Genomic DNA, 24,289 nt, shown 5'->3' on the forward strand with positions numbered 1-24,289 from the left:
ATTTTGGGACGGAGGGAGTACAAAAGTGGGCTATGTAGGCCAAAACATGTGCCAAATGCACTTGTGATGCATTTGGCATCGATGCCCCTCCATTGCTCACCTGGTGCCTCAATCTGGATCACCTACTTTGCTCCGGTGCCAAATTAACTCACGCAATGAAAAACCACTGCGTGGGAGAGAGAGAGAGAGAGGACTGAGGCAATAAAAAACACTTGTTTGGGAGAGTGAGAGGCCGGTGTAGTTCATTTCATTGATTTGTTTATACATGTGGGTCTGTGTGCACAGCGGTGCCAACTCTCTCACATCGCAAGAGCGGTGCCAAAATCTTTTGATATGACATCGATGCGTATTATGTGGCATACTTTTGCGAAATATGGCATCGTCCACATAGTGGAAGGCAACAAATGCCCAAGCTCTTCATGTGATCCTAGTTAAATGAGAGGAAACAGAAAGAGAGAGAGAGAGAGAGTGAAAAAATATCACTAGCCAGCCAACCCTATCGTATGAGCGAATGATATTGGTACCTCTTGATGACACGGCAATCTTATGCAGCCAGCTGCTCTAATATGTTCTCTTCTTTTGCAGATAAAAAAAGACCCAAAAGTGAAAAATGTGCTGCACTATAACAATCTCATCGAATGCCTTGATCTCCATCTTACAGAAATTGATTTGCTCGACTACCGAGGCAGCACATCTGAGATTAAATTGGCCAGGTTCTTTGTTCTGGAGGCAAGTGTGCTCAAGGTAATGAGGTTTGGCGTTCTCTGGCACAACAATGAATGGCATGCTGATCATCGCAAGCGTCTAAGCCTAAATGAAAAAGTCTCTGCAGAAGCTGAATTTGTTTTTGAAACATCAAGTGGCCAGAGACTCGAAAACTCATTTGCCCATTAGTGACTTGTCAGGGCGGTGGATTTTAGTTTGTACGATAATGCTGCATCCACCTAAAGTAACGAAAGTTCTTACGTAAACTTCCTAGTAATTCCCTCTTCGTAGGTGCAGCATTACTCCTAACATTTCTAATATCAGTTTAGAACTTGTAATATTGCCGTGTCCTATTCCTACGTTTTCAAAATCCTGTGAATCAAACAGCTCCTGAGTTGGTGATGGTGTTGTGCCTCCCATCTTTCACCAATAGCCGTCGGATCTAGATCTGACGCATACAAACCAAGCTTCTCCATTTTTGCAAAAAGATGCCCGCACTTGTTTCCTATTTACAAACAACTCCTTGTCTCTCACAATCAGCCTTATCTCCTCCCCACCACATCTAGAAGGCCGTGGAAAAATCTGGCGCGATGGCCGCTGCCAGAGCCGTCCACCCCCAATCTTGGTGTTCCGTGCAATGCACGGGCATCTACGCACGGGAAATTATGTCGAACAGGGCTAGTTGTAAGCAAGCTAGCTCTACAGCCATGATGATAGTGACTGCAGACGGTCAGGCTGACTATGGTATGCCGAACACGGCGCCTATACTCAGGTGTCATCTCCAGCGCAGGGTCTTGTCACTTCACTGTGAGGAGCAGCACGTAATAATTTGACCAACGGGTAGTACAGTGCTAGTACTCCCACTACTACATTGGTAGTAGTACTACTACTAGTACTAGTAGCACCACCGTCTGGATTTATGAGTACTACCACGTCCATCTGGATTTTAGTATTTGACTAGCAATATCTAGTAATGCATGTCACAAAAAATGTACTACTCCCTCTGTAGATAAATATATGGTGTTTTATTCCTATCGGCGAGAAAACTTAATGTTTTTTGCTAACTACAGTACTAATAGGATTACATGCAATGAACTAAACACTACATGTCATGTTTGGTAGTCTCAAGTCATTGAAAGCATGCACGGCCCACATCTCTCATTGGTTGATATGTCACGAAGTAAGAAACAAGGAGGGAGTTAATGCACCGTGCCTAAGTATTTTGGGATTATTTGGTTTTCGTAAGGTGACTTACACAACATTTTTGTTTACATGCATTAACATTTTATTAGTTAAATCAAAGGTCAAAACTTGGCGCAAAATGCAAAGGGGACCAATAAACCAGTAAACATCAAACTTCTCTCGTTTGGCCCCAACTAGAGGACCAGTGAGATGACTATACTGCACCGGCATGGAGGGGGACGCAACTTCATTGACTTACGGCAACTGCCTTTAGGTGAATGACACGTGGGCCCAGGGGGTGGCTGGCCCACCTATCATACAGCCAAAGGAAGGTGAAGTAGAGGGCCGAGGAGTAGTACGAAATCCTACGCACCTATGCGCGCTAACTAAGGGCAAGAGTGATCACTCGAATCGCAAGATCAGTTGAATAGAAGCTAAGCTAGACCCATGGAGGCGATGAGCACGAGCATTAGCTGGCTATGCCAGATGGTCCACGATGCCGGCCTGCGGCCCGGCACCGAGGAACGTCTCTAGGTAGTATTGCTTGAGGCCGCCAGGGCGAGGGGCCGCTTGGACGACAGCTTCGTCTTCTTGTTCGACGAGGTCCTCGTCGGTTTCCTCGACAAGTTCACCGTTGTCAAGAAGCTTGCGGACGACTTTGACGTAAGCCTCCAGCCGACGCGCCCAGGCTCTGCGATGCCCGCCACCCTCAATGGCCACTATGGTGATAACCTCTTCGACGCACTAGTGGCCCTGCGACTGCCCATCGTCGTGCCGGAGAATGTCCACCTCAAGGTCGCACTCGCCGCGCAGTGCCTGGCGCAGCAAGACACCATCGACATAATCACCCACGTCTACGCACAAATCGTCCACAAGGACTACTACATGCAAGAGGAGGACGATAGGATACTGGCCTTCTTGGACTGCAGGGCAACCTTGGACGGCACTGTTCAGAAGCACGTTGAGCTCGCCGCCAACGCCGCTGCTCCTCACACATTGGTTGGTGACCCGGCGCACTAGGGCGTGAGGATGTCGTTGATGGATCCATATGTATTTTTATCTTTCTGTCAAATCCATGTAGTAGTATATGATACTGCAGTAATTATCTTACCTTTCGCATCAACTTCATAATTTTCGTACGTACTCCATGCATGAACGGTGCCAGAACCAAACTTCTCATTACTCTAGGCAAAATCGTTATTTTCTATCTATCGGCCGCGCCATGGAGCAGAACCAAATTTTACAAGTTACGAGTTCAAAAGGAAAAGCCTACCGTGTTCGCGTCGCACCCCCACACGGTTGGTCCGGCACGCCGCTCAAGCGGGAATGCGTGCAGTGTTGCATTTTCACTTACAAGTGGGACCACAGTTGAGCAAACCGACTATCGGCGAACCCCCACCCCGCCCACCGCGCGAAGGCTGAGAAAACAGGAGGGAGAAGAGATGGCTGTAGCACGGACTCCAAGAAAATTGGTGTCGGATGGGACTCGTGTGGGTGGCGTGTGCCGTACTGCTAGACGTGAATGCTAGTTATGGCCCATGCCACCCCACTATATCGAGCCTATATCGAGGTACGTTGAACAAATTTCCTGCAGTCTGTGCTCAGCCCTCCTCTATCTCTCTTCTCAGCCAGCCAGCGGACGCGCAGAGCCCATCGTCTGTTTGCTCACATGCGGCCCCACATGTCAGTGAAAATGCAAGAGGACCCACTGAACCTGCACATCTTTCACCTCGACATGCTGGTGATGAAAAACAAATCCAATAAAGATCTTCGGTGGCCGCTTTTGGAGTTACTCAAGAGTAGTAAGATTCTATTTATAGTTTAACCCAAGATGCACATCTCGCGGCTTCAACTACCACTCTATTTTCTTTCATGACATGACCTGGATGCTAGATGTCCCACGTGTCGGCAAAAGGAGGAACAACCCGACCAAATCTTCGGTTGTGCTCTCAGATTAGACTAGTTGTGCTAACTTAAAAATTTTATTGTGTACTCCCTCCGTTCCAAAATACTTGACTTCCATTTGTCCAAAAATGGATGTACCTATATACTAAAACATGTCTAGATACATATATATTTTGACAAATAGAAGGCATGTATTGTGCAATGGAGGGAGTAGAATGGATGCAAGTTTTTGTATTGGGAAGAAGAGTACATCCATATATTGATAGAGCGCAATTTAGTAGATGTTCTATCACTTTTAGCTAGCACAGAGGCTAGAGATGAGATTAGTGCACTTGTTGATACTCCTACTAGAATAGAGGCTAGACATGAGACTAGATGCGAGGAGGCAACGTCTACTTCTTTACACCCGAAGAAGAAAGAAGCACGCAAGATCGAGCCTCCACAGATCAACAATGAATGCATCGAGAAGGCACTAATCCAACTTACAGGAGCAGTAAAATGTATTCTTGTGGTTCTTGTTTTCTTTGGTCTTGCTTTTCTAGTCAAAATTATCGTTGGAGTTTGTGCAAAATGGAGGTCCGTTTGGGGTCGTGCGTTGGAGTTGGCCTTACAAGTGGGACCGCAATTAAGGAAACCGACTATCGGTGAACCCCCACCTCGCCCGCCGCGCGATGGCTGAAGTTAGAGAAACGACGAGGTTGAAGAGATTGCTCTAGCACGGACTCCAAGAAATAATATGGTGTCAGATGGACGTCATGGTGGTGGCGTGTGCCGTACTCCTGGACGTGAATGATTGTTCTGGCCCATGCCACCCTACTACTCCTACTACTTACTCCTACTATATAGTACTAGTATCGAGGATTCGAGGTGCTGGTTACGTACAGCGAACACATTAACATATGGCTACAGTAAAAACACCCACCCGATGCGCGAAGCATGTGAAGCTAGTACAAATAGTGTACTACTATTGTTGATTGGCCTCATCTGATAACCTGTTGCAATGCACGTACAATTATGTATTCGGAAAATACTTTTTTGCCTCGTCGCACCACTCACTCAGAGAAGCGACTCGAAAGCCATTCATAAATTTAGTAAGTTTATCACTGGCATATCATTTTGTTACATACAACAGGTCATCAACCCACATCGACGACGAGGATACATTATAAATACTAAAGTTTTCACCACACAACAAATAACAAGCAATGAAATGAACTTCAACTCAACCATTCCTCGGCGTTGGAAACGTTTGCTTTGAACCACAAGTGATTCTCTGGGACGGGCCATCTATTGTCGATCTGGAGACCAATGCAGGACTGATCATCCAGGCTAAAGCGGCCTACTATATCAGTACCAGGGTAGGGAACCACCCAAATTTCCAAGGTATAGACACAGTTGCTTCTCATAAATGGTACTAGTAACGTTGTGTCAACAGCAGTTGGATCGCCTTTCACCATCATCGGATAGTTTTGTCCAAGGAAGAGCGAGTTTTCTCCAAGACTATCAGTTTTGTACCAGGGAGAAGGAGTTGGCGCTAGTACACTAGTATCCATCCCGAATACCATGCAACGGGTGTTGGAATAGGTCCGGAGAGTGCGACCATGGGAGACTACACCTGCTTCCTTAGCAGTAACATCATTAGTGGGCTGTATACACACAAGAAGAGGTGATCCATCGGAATTAGTTGCCAGGCGCCACAGAGTATATGGGTGCTGCTCGTCCTCATGCTCGTGATCATCACCATCGTCATCTCCCCCTTGGTTATAAAAATTTTCAAGTATAGGTGGTGGGATGTTCACAGGACCTTGGAAACACAAGAAGAAGGTTAATTAGTAAAGGGAAACTTGCTAACCCGCATGCATGTGGATGAAACAATTATAATTACGATGGAAGACAAACGTACCGAAACTACGAGGATCCCATGCAAAAACAGTGCCACGAGTGGTGGCAGCAAACACAAGGCCCTCGTATTGAATTGCATCACAGTACTCATCCGTGTAGAGAAACTGATTTTTGAGCAATATCCATCGAGTCAAACCACTAAGGACGGCAACAAGCTTGTCGAAGATAGCAACAACTTGATAGTTGTTGTAATTCCAAGAGCGGTTGGGAACTCGACAAATTGCTATCTTTCGTAGAAGACAGTCACCATGATCGTATTTGAATGTGCGTACAATACCAGTGTGCTCAACCTCTGGGCAGTCTGCTGAGATTTTTGGAAGTGGAACCCGGTCACGAGTGTACACATTCACAAGTTCCCACTCGCAGTTGGACCCAATGTAAACAACCCAATCTCCATTTGCGCCCGCCCAAGACTTGCCCTCAAGTGTTGGCATCTTAACATCATACATATCATTATCAAGCGACATCAACTTGCATAGGGCGAGGCCTCCGTCGTGCCGGCGCCAGTCATCAGGGTCACGGCAAAGAAGATAGGGGAGATCAAACCGCTCCTTGACTCTTGGGTTCTTTGTAATGATGTTATTAGTTGAGTCGAGAATGGGCTTGAATGAACCTGCCATGCTAGCCGAGGTGATGATGTCGCACCGATCAATGAGTTCCTCCACCACGTCATCTTTCAGATTGGGGCAAGAATAACGGGGTCATTTCCGGCCTGTTCCCTCCATGAAGACGATCAAACAATGGAAGAAGAAAGGCTGAAGGGCTGAAGGAAAATGGAGGAGGGAGAGGAAGAGTGTGTGACAGCAGTTCCAAATCGAGAGGGAAAGGCGAAGAGTCGGTGGACGGTTGCGAGTTTGCCACGGTTCACGAAGAGGCGCCCCGGCCTACACGTCCATTCGGAAATACTCCTACTACTCTCCGTCGTCTCACTGATATGTTGGAACGGGACCACATGTCAACGAAACATGGTGTGTAATTTCTCGTGCAAAATGCGATCTGGCCGCGTTGGCCCGAGGTGCCGCATTAGTTATCGACCTTTAATTTTTTAATGGCGCGTCGATCAGTTTTGAAGCACGACTAACTAGTAGTACGCAAAGAAAATATAAAATACTCTACCACTACTCCACCTCCAGTACTAGTAGTATAAAAAGATATATAGGCTGGAGCTTGAGTGCTTTCTTGCTAAGGGCAGCCCACTTGCTTCTCACACTACCACCCTCTCTCCAGATCTAAAAAAGACGGCCCCTCTCTCCCTCCTCACTGATGGTCACAGATCCACCGGGGAAGAAAAGGACGTGCAGCATTGACGCACTCGTCGTCGGCGAGCGAGGTCACACACTGACGACAAGGCCGTCCTCTCAGACCTAGCGCCCGCGCGGGATGGCCTCCATCCCCAAGCTCACTGCCATAGTGTGTGCGGAGGACGACGACCACGAGCGAAGCCACTTCCCGCCGACCCTTAGGTATGCTACCTCTTTTCGAACCATAACCTTGTTCTATTTCCCCATCTGCCACGTCGTTGCATGTGGATCTTTTTCCACTCCACCATCTTCCCAATTTTCTATCCTCTGCTCTGCTGGCCACGCAGATGAAAACCATAATTTTCACTATTAAAGGAAACCCTACTTCATGCAGACTAATACATGTCTCGGTTGAATAAGGAAAGGAAGGGAGACTGTACTGTCCAAGAGAGTAGGCATGACAATGCAATAGAGAATGACCAGGTCGATCGGTTTGTTGTCCTCGCATAGGAAAAAGGTGGCTAAAGAGAACAAAACTGGGACGTAATCCACATATGCTTCCTGGATATTTGTTGCTCTGGGCAACCATACCTCCCTCACCACTCTGCGTCCGTGGAGGTACATCGTACTGGTGCGCCCACTATCTGAATGGGCCTCCCATGCTCTTATTGCCACTTTTTTGCTGTTAGTATAATGCCAGCAGTCAAGTCAAGCAATGCTACTACTAAAGTGATGCCACATTTAACTAATGCCGCTCTCAGTCTAATGCCACCGATAAATTTAAGCAATGTCATTTAATGTCACTGGATTATTTCAGGGTTAGCTGTTGATTGTGGATGTATTAAAGATTTTCAGCTAAGGCATTCTAATGCTGTTGCACAGCCAGTATACCAATGATGAAACTTGTTACTACCTTCAGATTTTTGCACTGTTAATGCTTATAGATTACATACCTCACTTTCATGAGAAGTTAATTTTTTGTACAGTGTCACCAAAATGCCAAGGCGCTGATGTCATTTTATTTTGGTTAAACTGCATAGACAATTATGAAGACAAGAGGAAAGGTCAAGAGTGGGCACCTCCTCCTCCGGCTGTTCTCTTGATTCGTTCGATCAAGTTTTTATGTTTGATCGATTATCAAGATTGGGATAGCAATTTTTAAGGTCCCCCCGAGTTCGAAATGATATTTACCTTGGAGGTACATGGTTTGCAATTTTTTTATACAGTCATTAGTTAATAATGCTAGTTACCTTCAGACTTTTGTATTTGGTTTAATGCTCATGCACAGCTAGTATACCAATGCTGAAACTTGTTACCTTTACATTTTGTATTATTAATTCTTATAGAAACCTTCCAGTGCTAGAGTTTATTGAAATATGTTTAGTAAAACCATTGTACTGTACCCTGTAATAAACTAACTACTCTACTGTTGCACTAGCCACTGGATTAGTGTATATTTGTAGTATTCGAATGGTGTTGCATTAGCGTATGGACATAAATAAAGTGTGGCAAGCTTTCCCAGATATGTGCTCAAGAAAACTACTACCTGTTTTTCTAAATACTAGACGTTTGGGTACTTTAAATTGAACCGTGAAAACGTCTTATATTAAGGAACAAAGGGTGTAGAGTTCACTCGAATTATCCCGGTAAAGCTAGTCACACCTTTGTTAAAATTAATGTTCATTATGTTATTGGAGGAGGTCTGTATGTTTGTCTCTAATGCCTGTCGACTACATACCTGACATCATGATGTAATGTTAAGTCATTTCCTTTTATACAGTGTCACTGAATTGTCAAGGCGGTGATGGCATTTTATTTTAGTAGAACCGCACAAAATTTGCTTAAAAGAAGAGGAAAGGTCAGGAATGGCTCAGTTTTTCAGAAAAAACTATGTATGCCTTCCTGACATCAGCCGCTGTTGCTTTATTTATTCCTTCAAACAGGTGGTTAGAAATAGTCTTGCTACCTTTTCCCATTAAGAAATTGGAATGCTTATATTTGTGAGTCTATTCTTCAACTAGTGCCACTTTTAGAGTAATCACACTTTCAATATCTATGCAAACAGGGATGCTTGATTTTAGTGGAACTGCACAAAAAATCAAACTGATTCAACATTAGGAGCATGTTTTTTCCAAACCTTTATATCCAATTGGTGGCACTATGAGCTGTAAATTACGAAGGTACATGGTTTGCTACTATCTTGCTACTCTTTTTGTACTGCCATTAGATAGTAATACTAGTGGTTTGCATGTGAATTTATTGGCAGGGTGGACCTACATTGGAGGTGCAGGACATGATTCAATGATTGGATGCTCAATTTCGTTTATATCGATTTCACCTCTTCCATCACTACGAACATGGATATCCTTGGTCTGATGAAGAATAGGCGCTATATTTCTGCTCTGAACCAGCAAATCAATTTAGTATGAAATTGTCCAGGGCAAAACATAGCTGTATCAGATTATCAAGTGCAGAACATGATAGATGCTAAGCAGAAGAGACATGTTTAAACTGAAAATACAAGGTGTGGTATATGTTTACTAGCTGCTTGATATTTGTGCAGACAGAGATGTCTGCCCGTTGCTATTTGGAAAACAAACAAAGTGTCCGCAATTTTGGTTGAACTGCACAAGAGAATAGTACACTAGGTGCTTCATTGATTTGGTCTGATTATACAATGGGCATCATTTTGCCTAAGTTAAAGTTTGTATTCCAAAAATAGTCTCGCGGCGTGATCGAGAGAAGACCAAATCATATTGCAGTGGATGTTCCTCCATCATGTGTGGTTCATTCTCATGGTTCCAGCTGTTGGTGAAACCACTTATGTTTGCAAGAGGAATTGTAGACTTCACAAACAAATTTGTCTTTCAGTATGTACTAAATGTTGGCCAAGAGAAGCATCCATGTTAGTAGGAAGAACAGATGTTTTTTCTAGATCTTTTCTTTTGGAGCTACATATTTGTATATGATCTGTGAATCATTGAGATGCATTAACATGTTGATCTTATGTATGGGAATCGTACTAGTTAGTTTTAGTTGTGACGCAAGATCCGAAGTGGCTGATCTTTGCTTTTGGAGCTACATATTTGTATATGATATATGAATCATTGAGATGCATTAACAGTTACTTATTTCTGTTCGCTCAGTGTTTACAAGTTACTGATCGATCACTAGCTAGCCTACAAATGCGCTCCTGGCAGTTTTATTTGCGACGCAAGATGTGAAGTGGCAGTTTTTTGAATAAAAATGCCTACCTCTGAAGAAACTGACAAGCTACACTATCGATCCTACACGGATAAAAATGCCTACCTCTGAAGAAACTGACAAGCTACACTATCAATCCTACACAGATAAATAGCGGATCACGCACGTACTACCTCCTTTCTGGTTTGCAGGGCTCAATTCAAGAAACGACCTACTCGATCCTACACGAATAAATAGCGGATCAAACACGTACTAGTACCTCCTTTCCGGTTTGCAGGGCTTAATTCAAACCTCTCACCAACCAAGGTACTCCCTCCGTCTGGGTTTATCAGTCCCGTGAGCAAAGCAGCAAGACCAAGGCATGGCAATAATTAACGGCATGCAGAAGTTTAAGCCTAATTAATTCCAACGATTTAAGTGGCTGCATGCATCCCCTCGGATGTGACTCGTTGCATGCTGCTTTGTGTACGGCCTGCGAGCGATTCTGAGTGCCTGCATGCAGTCGGCCGTAATTAAGGCAGCTAACTGATGCGAAAAAAGATACGCTTTAATTGTTGCGGGCTTTTTAAATCTGTGGAATCATTATTGACAAGGAGGGAGATGATTTTAGTGCACTTGTTTGACCGCCATGCCAGCGTGCGACCCAGACGGGACGGGACGACATAGTCATAATTTCAGTTTCTCTAGTTTTGCACGGCAAGCTGGCACGCTAAGCCATTATGCATTGAATTCCGATGACCGTCGCGCTACCTTCCGCCTATAAGTACTGTTTCCCGGCCTTCTCCGGTGCTACTGTGACCCAACTCGCCATATTCTCATAAGCCCCCACCGGCCCGACGGCGCTCGCCACATCCGCCATGCCCCTGCCCGTCCGCGGTAGGTGACGCCGGAGGCGGTCAGCGCCGGAACTAGTGTTCAGGTTTTCACCGGAAGGCAGACAGAGGGAGGAGGCATTCTATCTGTCTTTAGATGGCAATGTGGAGATCGAGGAGTTGTTGGAGCGCGACCGCATGGCGGAGGAGCAGGAGTTGTTGGAGCGCGACCGCCTCGCGGAGGAGCAGCATATCACCGATTTGCACCGCCAGCGGGACATGGAGCAGCAGCGCACCCATGCTCTGAGTCGCGAGCAGATCGCCCACAACTGGGCCGACTACGTGGAGGCCGATGCCCGGCAAATAGCCCTGGAGGCTGTCGGGCACGCACGTGTTCGCGACGCCGATTTTTACTACCAGCTCGTCAATTGGGTTTCCCGCTTGGAAGCCGAAGCTTCGGTGGACCACGCCGGCATGGAAAGGGCCAACGCGCGCAAGCAACACGCCCTATCACACCTCTTGCAAGTCTGAGGCGAGGCGCACGACGCCGGTGCCGGTGTTTAGCGTGTATCACAGATGGCGGCCGGCATCGTCTAGTTGGCTAAGAGTAAGTTAGTACTTGTACGCTACTAGAGTATTAGTGGGAGTAGATAGTTAACTTGGCTATGATGGTTGTCAACGTGGAAGTTCAGTACTCTATATGTGGATCAGACCTGTTACTTTGCTCTAAATGTTGAACTTTTCGTTTGAACGTATGGAATGGGCTATTATTTTTTTAAATGGGTTGTATTTGTCCTCCACGGGTTTAGAGGCTGACTTGTGGGCCTAGCAAGTTGACGCGTACACAATCAGGAGATGATTGTACGTGGAGAGGATGACAGCAAGGACCCGCCAAGGTCGTGGCAGTACGCAAGCAAGTGCCTCCTTATTTCATGCCAATAAAAAAATGGCTCCTCCTAGTGGATTTCTGACATCTGGGTCCCATGCCATTGTGAACATAGTCAATAAACGAGAGAATTGCACAACGAGCGGCTGACACCAGGGACCCAGCAGCTCGCCCAGTTATTTTTTTGGGGGTTAATTTGATAAATTCCACTCCAGATCTGGTGTATCCAAGAAATGCCACTGCAATTTCCAAACTTTGAAAAATGCCATTTCATGCCATTTCTAGTGGCATTTTTCGAAGTCTGGAGTGGCGTTTTTCAAAGCTTGCAAACTGCACTGGCGTTTTTCAAAGTTTGCAAAGATTGCAGTGGCATTTTTCAAAGTTTGGAAATTGCAGTGGCATTTTTATGAATCGCCCTAATTGGAGTGGCGTTTATCTAATTTGTTTTTGAGACGGAAGCAGGGTGCCAACTAGGCTGTGCGGGACACTCTGGCCTGTCTAGACAGCCTTTTCTTTTATGTTTACCACAGACCAGCCAGTAGTTTTTTCTTTCTGAAAATGGCTAGCCCAGTTTTTTTTGTGATTTGTCAAGTAAGTCGCTTTATCAGGCATGTTGGGCTGCAAATCTTTCAAGACGAGGAGAGCTTCATTCGGCTGGCCGAGAAAATGGCCTATCAGTAATGAGAAATCGGCTGTACATTTTAAAACACATCAAACCGGCAATTAGTTTCAAATATCTTTTTTTCATTTCGAGATTTTAAATTGCATTGATTTTTATGCGTGGACAATTTATTGGATTTTATATTGATATACATTTATTTTTAATATCAGTCTGAATGTGACTCGAAATTTCGGGATTAAAAACAGTTCAAACCGCACCGACATATGCAAAACTTCGTATAATTTTTTAACCGTGGCCACAATATGGGCTGTAATGCTAACAAAAAGAATATGGGCTCCAGAAAAACCCGTAAGAAGTAGCAAATGGGCTGTAAATTATTTGAAATAATGGCAGATGGGCTGTATGTTGTTTTCCACAGATTTGAGGCTTTCCACAGATGGCCTATATACTGTTGGATGTCCATCCAACGGCCGTCATGCTTCTTCAATCTCTGCTCTTCCTGCTCCAGCCGCTCAAACAAGCGCCGGTGGGACTGCCTGCTCCCTCCTCCCCGCGGCCGGCTGTGCTGCCACGCAGGACTCACCGCCCCACCGTACTACCATCGCTGGCCTAGCCATCCCTCTACTCACCCACACCTGCTATTATTCTCCGGCGACGACAGACGAACCAGTAAACCCTCGTACAGTCGTACTCCCCTCCGCGTGGGAAACAAAAACAACTGTCGAGTCTTCCCTGCCTTCGTGTCGTTCCCTTCCGAGGCCTCGCCGTCGTGCACCGCCCTGGTGCTCTCAGCGTGGCGTGGTCAACGACCGACATGCATCTGAAGTGGACTGTACGTGGAGAGGCTGACAGCTGGGTCCACGGCCGCACGCAAGGAAATGCCTCCATATTACGCGCAAAATAATGATTCCTCCACCTGACATCTGGGGCCCACCGAAAGGGCCTCTGTATTTCACGAAAAAGACATTACCGCCGCTGACAGCTCGGACCCACCAGCTATATCTTCGCATGCAAGGAAGTGCCTCCTTATTACGCACAAAAAATGAATACTCCCCCTGCTAGCTGGGACCCAGTATAGTGGGCCTACTAAGTTGACGGGGATGAAGGGCTTTGTCAACTTAGTCAATATGCACGATTCTAGCTCGACTTACCGTACGATGTCCATCCAACGGCCATAGTGCTTCTTCAACCTCTGGTCTTCTTCCTCCAGCCGCCCAAAGCAGCGCCGGTCGTGCCGCCTGCTCCTGCCTCCCGTTGTCGGTTGTGCTGCCGCGGAGGCCTCACCGCCCCCATACTACTCCCACCGCTGGCCAAGCCATCCCTCCACTCCACTCACCCACACCCCCTTTTATTCTGCAGCGATGGCAGCGCAGCCGAACCAGTGAACCCTCATACTCCTCTCTGCGTGGGCATCCACTGTCGCGTCTTCCCCGGCTCCGCGTCGTCCCCTTCCTAGGCCTCGCCGTCATCCACCGCCGTGGTGCTCTCGGTGCGGCGTGGTCAATATGGTCAACGACCGAATTCCATCGGAAGAATACTGTACGTGGAGAGGCTGACAGTTGGGTCCACGGCAGCCACAAGGAAGTGCCTCCTTATTACGCGGAAAATAATTATTCCTCCACCTGACAGCAGGGACCCACCAGACGCCCACCAGTATTTCGTGAAAAAATGTTTTCCCCTGACTGCTGGGACCCACCCGACGGGCCACCATATTTCGTGAAAAAAAAGCAAATAGTAAACAGGCACAAACACGGTATTGCAATGCGTGAAAATTATGCATATGGTCCGTACTTTCGCTAGTGCAATCTCTCAACAATGCTAATATAATTGGATCATATAACTGTCCCTCAACGTGCAATGAAGAATCACTCCAAAGTTCCTATCTAGCGGAGAACATAAGACGGAATTGTTTGTAGGGTACGAAACCACCTCAAAGCTATTCTTTCCGATCAATCTATCCAAGAGTTCGTACTAGAATAACACAAAGCTATTTTTTCGGATCGATCTAACCAAGAGTTCGTACTAAAATAACACCAAAGCAAATTCAGATTCATAATATTCAATCCAACACAAAGAACTTCAAAGAGTGCCCCAAGATATCTACCGGAGAAACAAAGACAAGAACGTGTATCAACCCTATGCATAGATTACCCCAATGTCACCTCGGGAATTAGCGAGTTGAGTGCCAAAACATATATCAAGTGAATCAATACGATACCCCATTGTCACCAGGAGTACTCAATTTCAAGACATATATCATGTGTTCTCAAATCCACAAATGTATTCAATCCGATAACAATAAAATCTCAAAGGAAAAAAAACTCAATTCATCACAACAAGATAGAGTGGGGAAAATACCATATGATCCAACTATATTAACAAAGCCCACGATATATCAAGTTCGTTACATCTCAAGAACACGAGAGAGAGAGAGAGAGATTAAACACATAGCTACTGGTACTAACCCTTAGCCCGGAGGGTGGACTACTCCCTCCTCATCGTGGTGGCTGCCGGGATGATGAAGATGGCCACCAGTGATGATTTCCCGTTCCGACAGAGTGCCAGAAAGGGTCTAGATTGGTTTTCGGTGGCTACAGAGCCTTGTGTCGGTGAAACTTCTGATCTAGGTTAAACCCAAGGGTTTTTGGAGTATTTGGGAATTTATAGGGCGAAGAGGGGGTGCGGGAGGCCACCGAGGTGGGCACAACCCACCTCGGCACGCCTGGGCCCCCAGGCGTGCCCTGGTGGGTTGTGCCCCCCTCAGGGCACCCCCAAGTGATTCTCTGGCCCACTGGTGGTTTTCTGGTCCATCAACAATCCACAAAAAAATTTGCGGTGTTTGGACTCCGTTTGATATTGATTTCCTGCGATGTAAAAAACAAGCAAAAAAGAACAACTGGCACTGGGCACTGGGTCAATAGGTTAGTCCAAAATAATAATATAAAGTTGCTATAAAATGATTGTAAAACATCCAAGAATGATAATATATCAGCTTGAATACTTCATAAATTATAGATACGTTGGAGACGTATCAGCATCCCCAAACTTAATTCCTACTCGTCCTCGAGTAGGTAAATGATAAAATAAATAATTTATGAAGTGTGAATGCTAGCAAAGTGTGCAAGATTGATCAATGATAATTTCAATCACTTTTCCTAGTGTCATGACAACAACTCTTTCTTATAAAACTTCTCAAGTTAAAGTAGCAACCAATTCACATGTTAAGGTTCAAACAATGAATTCTCTTGAAACTCAACAACCTATGTTCTCAGTCACCAAGCAATTGCAATTCAACTTATTCAACAGAGTCTAAGTAAGAGCTCCACATACTCAACCATCATATAGTCTTCTATGATTGCTAACACTCACCGCATACACATGAGCAAAATGTTTCAACCGAGCACATAGAAAGATAGGGGCTTATAATTTGGCCTCCCAACGTATTCACCTCAAGGGTCATGTTAACAATAATAACTCATGCTACCCGTATCCAACTGGATATATGTGCCTAGATCTTTCCTCACCACATGATGCTTGCCAAAAGATAAAAATAAAAAGGAATAGAGAGAAAAACTTTGACTCTTTGCATAAAGGTAAATACATAAAAGTAAAAGATAGGCCCTTCGCTGAGGGAAGCAGAGGTTGCCATGCGCTTATTTGTTTGTATGCTCAACCCCTTAGTGCAAAAGAACGTCATGTTGTATTGCCCCTTGTGATGGCAACCTTTATTATGCAGTCTGTCACTTTTATTCTTCACCATCACAAGTTTGTACAACACTCAATTTTCTCTTACACTAAATTATCTAACACTTTTAGAAGCAATTTTTATTGCCTTATTGCACGAAGACAACTTACTTGAAGGATTTTATTCAATCCTTAGGTAGGTATGGTGGACTCTTGAAAATAAGATATGAGTTTAAGGGTTTTTGGATGCACAAGTAGTATCTCTACTTGGTGCGGAATTTTTGGCTTGCAAAGATGGGGGGCAAGCACCACATGTTGAAGGATCTATGACAAAATAATTTCTATGTGAATATGAACAAACATAAACCATTACGTTGTCTTCCTTGTCCAACATCAAAAAATTTGGCATATAATATTTTGATGGGGGCTCACAATCACAAAAGATTTCCAAGATGGTGTATTTGCATGTGAAAGTTCTCTTCCTTATACTAATTATTCGTGAATTGCTTGTATGACCAATATTGTGATTGTCAAGCCTCAAAAGATTTCACTTTCTAAACCCAATGTGAAGCTACCACTAGGCATGATATGATTTCAACTTCATGACATTCAATTTATTCAACAATTTACTCATAGGATATAAGTGAAGCACAAGAGTAAATGACAAGCTACTCCAAAAAGATATAAATGAAGATCATGAGAATAATATTTCTTTCTCTCAAATTAATTTAAATGAAGCAAGAGAGAATTTCTTCAAAAATACTAAATCACACCGTGCTCAAAAACATATAAGTGAAGCACTAGAGCAATTCCATAGAAAAGAGCTTCGTTGATGGGATGTGAATGCTCTTACCTAGCCTCCCTGGCTACTATTTGAGGAATCTATTTTATTTAAAAACTTTCAGTTCTAAGTATTTTAATAAAACAACAAGAAAAAAATAAAATTAAGTGACATTCTAAGAATATCACAACTCATGTGAAGAAGCAAAAACTTAGGCTCAACCGATACTAACCGATAATTGTTGAAGAAAAAAGGTGGGATGCCTACCAGGGCATCCTTAAGCTTAGGTGCTTGAGACTTATTGAAATATTATCTTGGGGTGCCTTGGGCATCCCCAAGCTTGATATTTTGTGTCTCCTTAATTCTTCTCATATCATGGTTTTCCTAAATTTCAAAAGCTTCATCCACACAAAACTCAACAAGGACTCGTGAGATAAGTAAGTATAAACCAATGCAAAAACCTTATTATTATTTACTCTAGAAAATCACCAAAATTATTGTTCAACATTTCTTACTAAATGCCTCTTCATATTTAATACTCCTATCCCCAAATAGAATCATTAAACAAGCAAACATATGCAAACAATGCAATCATAACAGCAATCTGCCAAACTAGTACAGTCTGTAAAGATGCAAGAGTGTCATTACTTATTAAACTCCAAAAATTGTGAAAAACATATCACACTGTAGAACATTTGTCATATCTTATTTTGCAAAACGATTCAACATTTTATCATATTCCGAATTTTCTAGGGAATTTTTCCAACATCGATAAACTTTCTGTTTTGAAACAGCAACATGTAGACTTGCAAAATAAGCATAGTAAAGGCTATGATTGCCACTTTTATTGAAATAAAAGATGCAAAACACTATTCTAAATAACAGCAAGCAAATTCTATCAAAATAAAATGATGCTCCAAGCAAAACACATATCATGTGACGAATAAAACATAGCTCCAAGTGAAGTTACCGATAATGTTGGAGACGAAAGAGGGGATGCCTTCCGGGGCATCCCCAAGCTTAGTTGCTTGGATATTAACTTGGGGTGCCTTGGTCATACCTAATCTTAGGGTATTTCACTCCTTATTCCCCTCATATCGATATCTCGCCCAAAACTTGAAAACTTCAATCACACAAAACTTAACGGAACTTTGTGAGATAGGTTAGTATGATAAAGAGCAAACCATTTCACCTTTGGTGTTGTCAAAGACAAGATTCATAATTGTTCTCACACAATGCATACTGTAGCATATCATTCCACAATTTCTATTGAGCAATATAAGCCACAGAAACTAGAAAATAAGCAAACTATGTATTGTAAACAAAATCTGTCAAAAACAGAACAGTCTGTAGTAATCTATACTCCAACCATATTTCTGCTACTTCAAAAATTCTGAAAAATTAGGAAAACTTGGATAATTTGTCTATTAATATTATTAAAAAATAATTAGCATTTCACACTTCTGTTAAAAATGATAATTGTTTTTCTGAGCGCAAAAGTTTCTGTTTTTCAGCAAGATCAAATCAACTATCATCGTAGACCATCCCAAAGGTCTTACTTGGCGCTTTATTGAAACAGAAGCAATAAAACATGATTACTACAGTAGCCTAATCATGTGAACACACAAAAACAGTAGGTAAAAGTGTTGGGTTGTCTCCCAACAAGCGCTTTTCTTGAAATCCTTTTAACTAGGCATGATGATTTCAATGATGCTCACATAAAAGATAAGAATTGAAACATGAAGAGGGCATCATGAAGCATATGTCCAGCACATTTAGGTGTAACCCACTTCCTATGCATTGGGATTTTGTGAGCAAACAACTTATGAGAATAAGAATCAACTAGCATAGGAAGGCAAAACAAGTGCAACTTCAAAGCAATCAACACATAGAGAAGAAACTAGATATTATTGAGATAAGTAAGAGCATAAGTTCCTTCCTCATAATAATTTTAAGAAACATCATGAATGGATTCAACAATATAATTATCACATACAACACTCTTTCCATGATGCATCAGCATAGAAGATTATCACTCTTTATGGCATACAAGTCATCATAACAATAATCATAGACAACAACTTTATTGTCATAGTCAATTGAAACCTCTTCCAAAATAGTGGACGTATCACTAAATAAAGTCATGAACTCTCCAAATCCACTTTGCTCAATGTAATCATCATAAATAAGAGGCATGCTATCATCATAATAAATTTTCTTATCTAAAGTAGAAGGAATCAAAGGATCATATTCATTAAGCAAAGCATCCCCAAGCTTAGGACAAGCATTATTTCCAGCAAATAAATCTTCAAACATATCATACTCATCAAACATAGCATCCCCAAGCTTGTGGTTTTGCATATCATCACAATCATTGTTATCAATAGCATGAATGTCACCAATAGTATAGCAAACATTATTATCATATTCTTCCAAGCAAGTGCTAAAAAGATATTCAAGATCATAATTGATATCGCTATCTTCCCAATCATAAGCATTACATAAAGTATTAGGTATCACAAAATCATGCTCAATATCATCATCCTCCATTAACATATTTGATTCACTTTCATTAGGCACAGTGGTAGGAGCAATTTTTTTGGGAGAGATACCTTTTTACCATTGTTCTTTCTTCTTTTGTTCTTCTTCACCACATCATGTGTGGGTTTAATTAATTCTTTCAAGATTTTTGTTGAAGAGATTGATTGGATAGGAAGATCCTCCTCGTTACCTGATTCATCATAATAAACACTAGGATGGTATTGGGAAATATTTTCCTTTCGTTGGTAGTCTCTTCATATTCCATTCATTTTCTTGTCTTTAGATAGTTGGCAATATAAGAATTCTCAATGCAATTTACCGCACAAAACATATAAATTTCCTCTAGATCAAAATCAAGAAATCTCTCGGGATTTGGAAAACCCTTAGTTATATGTTTCATTTCATCATACCCCAAAAGAAGACTAAGATCTTTATGATGCTCAAGGGAAATCAAGTTATCACAACTGTTGGACACGATTTGATCATGAAACAATTTGCATTGGAGATTTAAATGACCACGTTTGTAACACCCACAATGCGGCTATATTTCCCACGTGTCGGGGCACAACTTAGAGGCATAGCCGCATGGGAGGTTTGTCGCAAGAAGGGGTAATCTTCACACAATCCCATGTACTGAATAAGAAAGGGATAAAGAGTTGGCTTACAATTGCCACTTCACACAATACATGAATAATTCATACATCATCCAAATAGAATCAAAGGTTTGACTACGGAACCAAAATAAAGGAAGACAACCCCAAATGCTACATCCCCGATCGTCCCAACTGGGCTCCACTACTGATCATCAGGAAACGAAACGTAGTAACGACCCAGATCCTCGTCGAACTCGCACTTGAGTTCAGTAGAGTCACCTGCACTGGTATCCTCGGCACCTGCAACTGTTTGGAAGTATCCGTGAGTCACGAGGACTCAGCAATCTCACACCCGCGAGATCAAGACTATTTAAGCTTATGGGTAGGAAAGGGTAGTGAGGTGGAGCTTCAGCAAGCACTAAGCATATATGGTGGGTAACTTACGCAAATAAGAGCGAGAAGAGAAGCAACGCACGGTCGAGAAGCTAGAAGTGATCAAGAAGTGATCTTGAAACTACGTACGTTCAAGCACAACACAAGACCGTGTTCACTTCCCGGGCTCCGCCGAAAAGAGACCATCACGGCTACACACGCGGTTGATTCATTTTAATTAAGTCAAGTGTCAAGTTCTCTACAACCGGATATTAACAAATTCCCATCTGCCACATAACCGCGGGCACGGCTCTCGAAAGTTTATACCCTGCAGCGGTGTCCCAACTTAGCCCATCACAAGCTCTCACGATCAACGAAGGATATTTCTTCTCCTGGGAAGACCCGATCAGCCTCGGAATCCCGGTTACAAGACATTTCGACAATGGTAAAACAAGACCAGCAAGACCACCCGACTGTGCCGACAAATCCCGATAGGAGCTGCACATATCTCATTCTCAGGGCACACCGGATGAGCAATCCATACAACTAAAACCAGCCCTTAAGTTTCCCCGAGGTGGCGCTGCAAGGGGCTCTAGTTTCGACCAACACTCAGAGGAGCACTGGCCCGGCGGGGTTAAAATAAAAATGACCCTCAGGCTCGCGAAAACCCTAGGGAAAAGGCTTAGGTGGTAAATGTTAAAACTAAGGTTGGGCCTTGCTGGAGGAGTTTTATTCAAAGCGAACTGTCAAGGGGTTCCCATAACACCCAACCGCGTAAGGAACGCAAAATCAAGGAACATAACACCGGTATGACGGAAACTAGGGCGGCAAGAGTGGAACAAAACACCAGGAAAAAGGCCAAGCCTTCGACCCTTTACCAAGTATATAGATGTGTTAAATTAAATAAGAGATATTGTGATATACCAACATATCCATGTTCCAACATGGAACAAACTTCAACTTCACCTGCAACCAGCAACGCTATAAGAAGGGCTAAGCAAAAACGGTAACATAGCCAAACAACGGTTTGCTAGGAAGGTGGGTTAGAGGCTTGACATGGCAATATGGGAGGCATGATATAACAAGTGGTAGGTAGCACGACATAACGATAGAGCGAACAACTAGCAAGCAAAGATAGAAGTGATTTCGAGGGTATGGTCATCTTGCCTGCAATGTTCTCAGGGTTGTCGAAAGCTTGATCCTCGTCAGCGTACTCAACAGGTTCCTCGTTCACGTACTCGTCTGCTGGCTCTACCGAAGACAAGAACACAAGCAATGGAACAACTATCAATCATGGTGCAATGCACAAGCAACATGATGCAATACATGGCATGATATGCAAGATATGATATGCAATGCATATGCGTGCTCCAGAAGGGAAAAGAATGATCAAGGCATCAACTTGGCAAACCAAGTATGCTGCTGGTAAGATGAGATGGTTTTGGTTGAAATCGATATAAAGATCACTGGAAACAGATGCACGGTTTGCAAATGGCAAGAAAAACAAGAATGACGCAAAACTGCACTCCAACATAGCAACAAAGCATACGACAGTGATGTACAGGAGATGCTTGACAAAACATGAACACTGAGCTCTGCCTAAATAACACTTAAACAGGTTCAAACAATCATGGCAAAAGTGCAAAAGATATCAGCTTCACAGACTTAGGGAAAATACTAACATGTCAAAAACAACATTAGGAAGCAATGTTTAGGCTAGCAAACAACAAGCTGCAGGAACATCTCATAGCAAATAAAGGCACGGAATGATTCTAATAAATGCATAGAACAAAAGTCCCATACTGTACATGAGCCAAAAAGGCATAGAAGATATGATGGCGCCCATGTAAACATAGCAAGTTTTATTAACAGTTTCAGACTTAGAAGAAAAACAGAGAATGGCACAAACAGATTCATGATAGCAACTTTGCGAGCTCATGCCACTCATCACAAAGCATTTCATGACAAAACAAGCATACCAACAGTAAGAAGACATGTTCCTAAAGCTAAACATGGCAAGAGCAAGTTCATAGTATGCATGGATCACTAGAAACAACCATGGCAATATTGATTAACATGTTAACATGCTGCCAGGAACATTTTATAACAAAAATAGAGCAAGCAAAATACATGCTAGAGCACCGCATAATTGCAAACAGGGGCACGAATGGATAGATCATAACCACATGTTCAAAACATCCTTACTGAAGTATCTAAAAATAAGCATGGATCTCACGGTAGCATCAATTTTACATGGCATCAAAATAACAGCAGGAAAAGCATAGCAAAAACCTAAGTCCCTGAAAATAGCAACATTGTGGGGCCTATTTTGCATGCTTGTGCTAGTCACCACATAAATCACAAAAATACAAGACTTGCACCTCTGTAAATATGGCATGTCGTACTTCAAAACACATGTAGAACTCATGCTCCTGTGATGCACACATCAAATGCAACAAAAATGACAAATCACCATGTTATGATAAGTACCAGTAGTTAACATTTTATAGAACTCTTGCATCAATGAAAATGGCATCAGAATGGACAGTAACATGCATGGAAATGCTTCTAACATGAAGAGCTCAACGAGACAAACATTTTGACATATCATATGCATGATTTGGAGCAACGGTCACCGAGATATGACATGTCAGAGGCATACAAAATGTTAGGGTTCAAGGACTTGTAGACAAAAATTACCCCACGAATTCCAGATCTAGGGTTTCGCACGTAGATCGAGGATGGCCAGAGTTGACGCCAGAGTGGAGGAAGGAGGAGGCCGGAGCTTCACCGGAGGACGGGCCGGCTAGGGTCGGGGGCGCCGGATCCAGTCTGGCCCGACCGGATTCGCGGCGAGGCGGCGGCGGTCGCGGCAGCGGAGCTCGGCTGCGGGCACGCGTAGCAGCGACGGCGCTCGGTGGCGAGGCGCGCGGTGGCGGTGGCGGTCGGCGATGGCGGGGCGGCATCGCGGGCGCTGGAGGCGGGCGGCGCCAAGCGGGCCGGGAGGGCTCGACCCGGGCTTCGGCGGGCCGACGGCGGGTGGCGGCGGAGCGGGACAGGTGGCGGTGCGGGATTCGCCGGGCGGCGGTGGCGGACGTGTCCGGTGTCTCCGGACATGTCCGGTGGCGGTGGAGGAGGCTAGACTATGGTTAGACTGCGATTTTTCGGGGGGAGACACACATATATATGTAGATGGAGGTAGGAGTGTCCAAATGAGGTGCGGTTTTCGCCCACACGATCGTGATCCGATGGAGGAGAACAAGGAGGTGGTTTAGATGGGTTATTGGGCTGTTTTGGAGGGGTGTTGGGCTGCAACACACAAGGGGCTTTTGCGGTTACCCGGTTAACCGTTGGAGCATCAAACAGCCTCCAAATGGAACGAAATTTGACTGGCGGTCTACCGGTGGTGTACCAAGGCCACTTGGCAAATCTCGGTCCATTCCGAGAATGTTTAACACCCGCTCACGAAAACAGACAAGAGGGGTGCACCGGTGCATGTGGGAGTGTCGAATAGCAAAACAGACAACGGGGAAAATGCTCGGATGCATGAGACGAACACGAATGCAAATGCGATGCACATGATGACATGATATGAAATGCATGACATGAACAAAAATGCAAAACGAAAGACAAAACCCAACCACGAAGGGAACCTCATAACTTAAAGCCAAAAATGGCAAGAGCCGGAGTTACAAATATGGCAAGTTACATCCGGGGTGTTACAACACTCCACCACTACGAGAGGATCTCGTCCGGAGATCTAGGACTGAAAGAACTCCGGATATTTGGAACGGAGGTGATCCTCGCGCTCCCAGGTGGCTTATCGGTCAGAATGGTGTGACCACTTCACTTTGAGGAA

Source organism: Triticum urartu, chromosome 5A (assembly GCF_056163025.1).
Source record: "Triticum urartu cultivar PI428250 chromosome 5A, HENAU_Tu73, whole genome shotgun sequence".
Classification (NCBI taxonomy): Eukaryota; Viridiplantae; Streptophyta; class Magnoliopsida; order Poales; family Poaceae; genus Triticum; species Triticum urartu.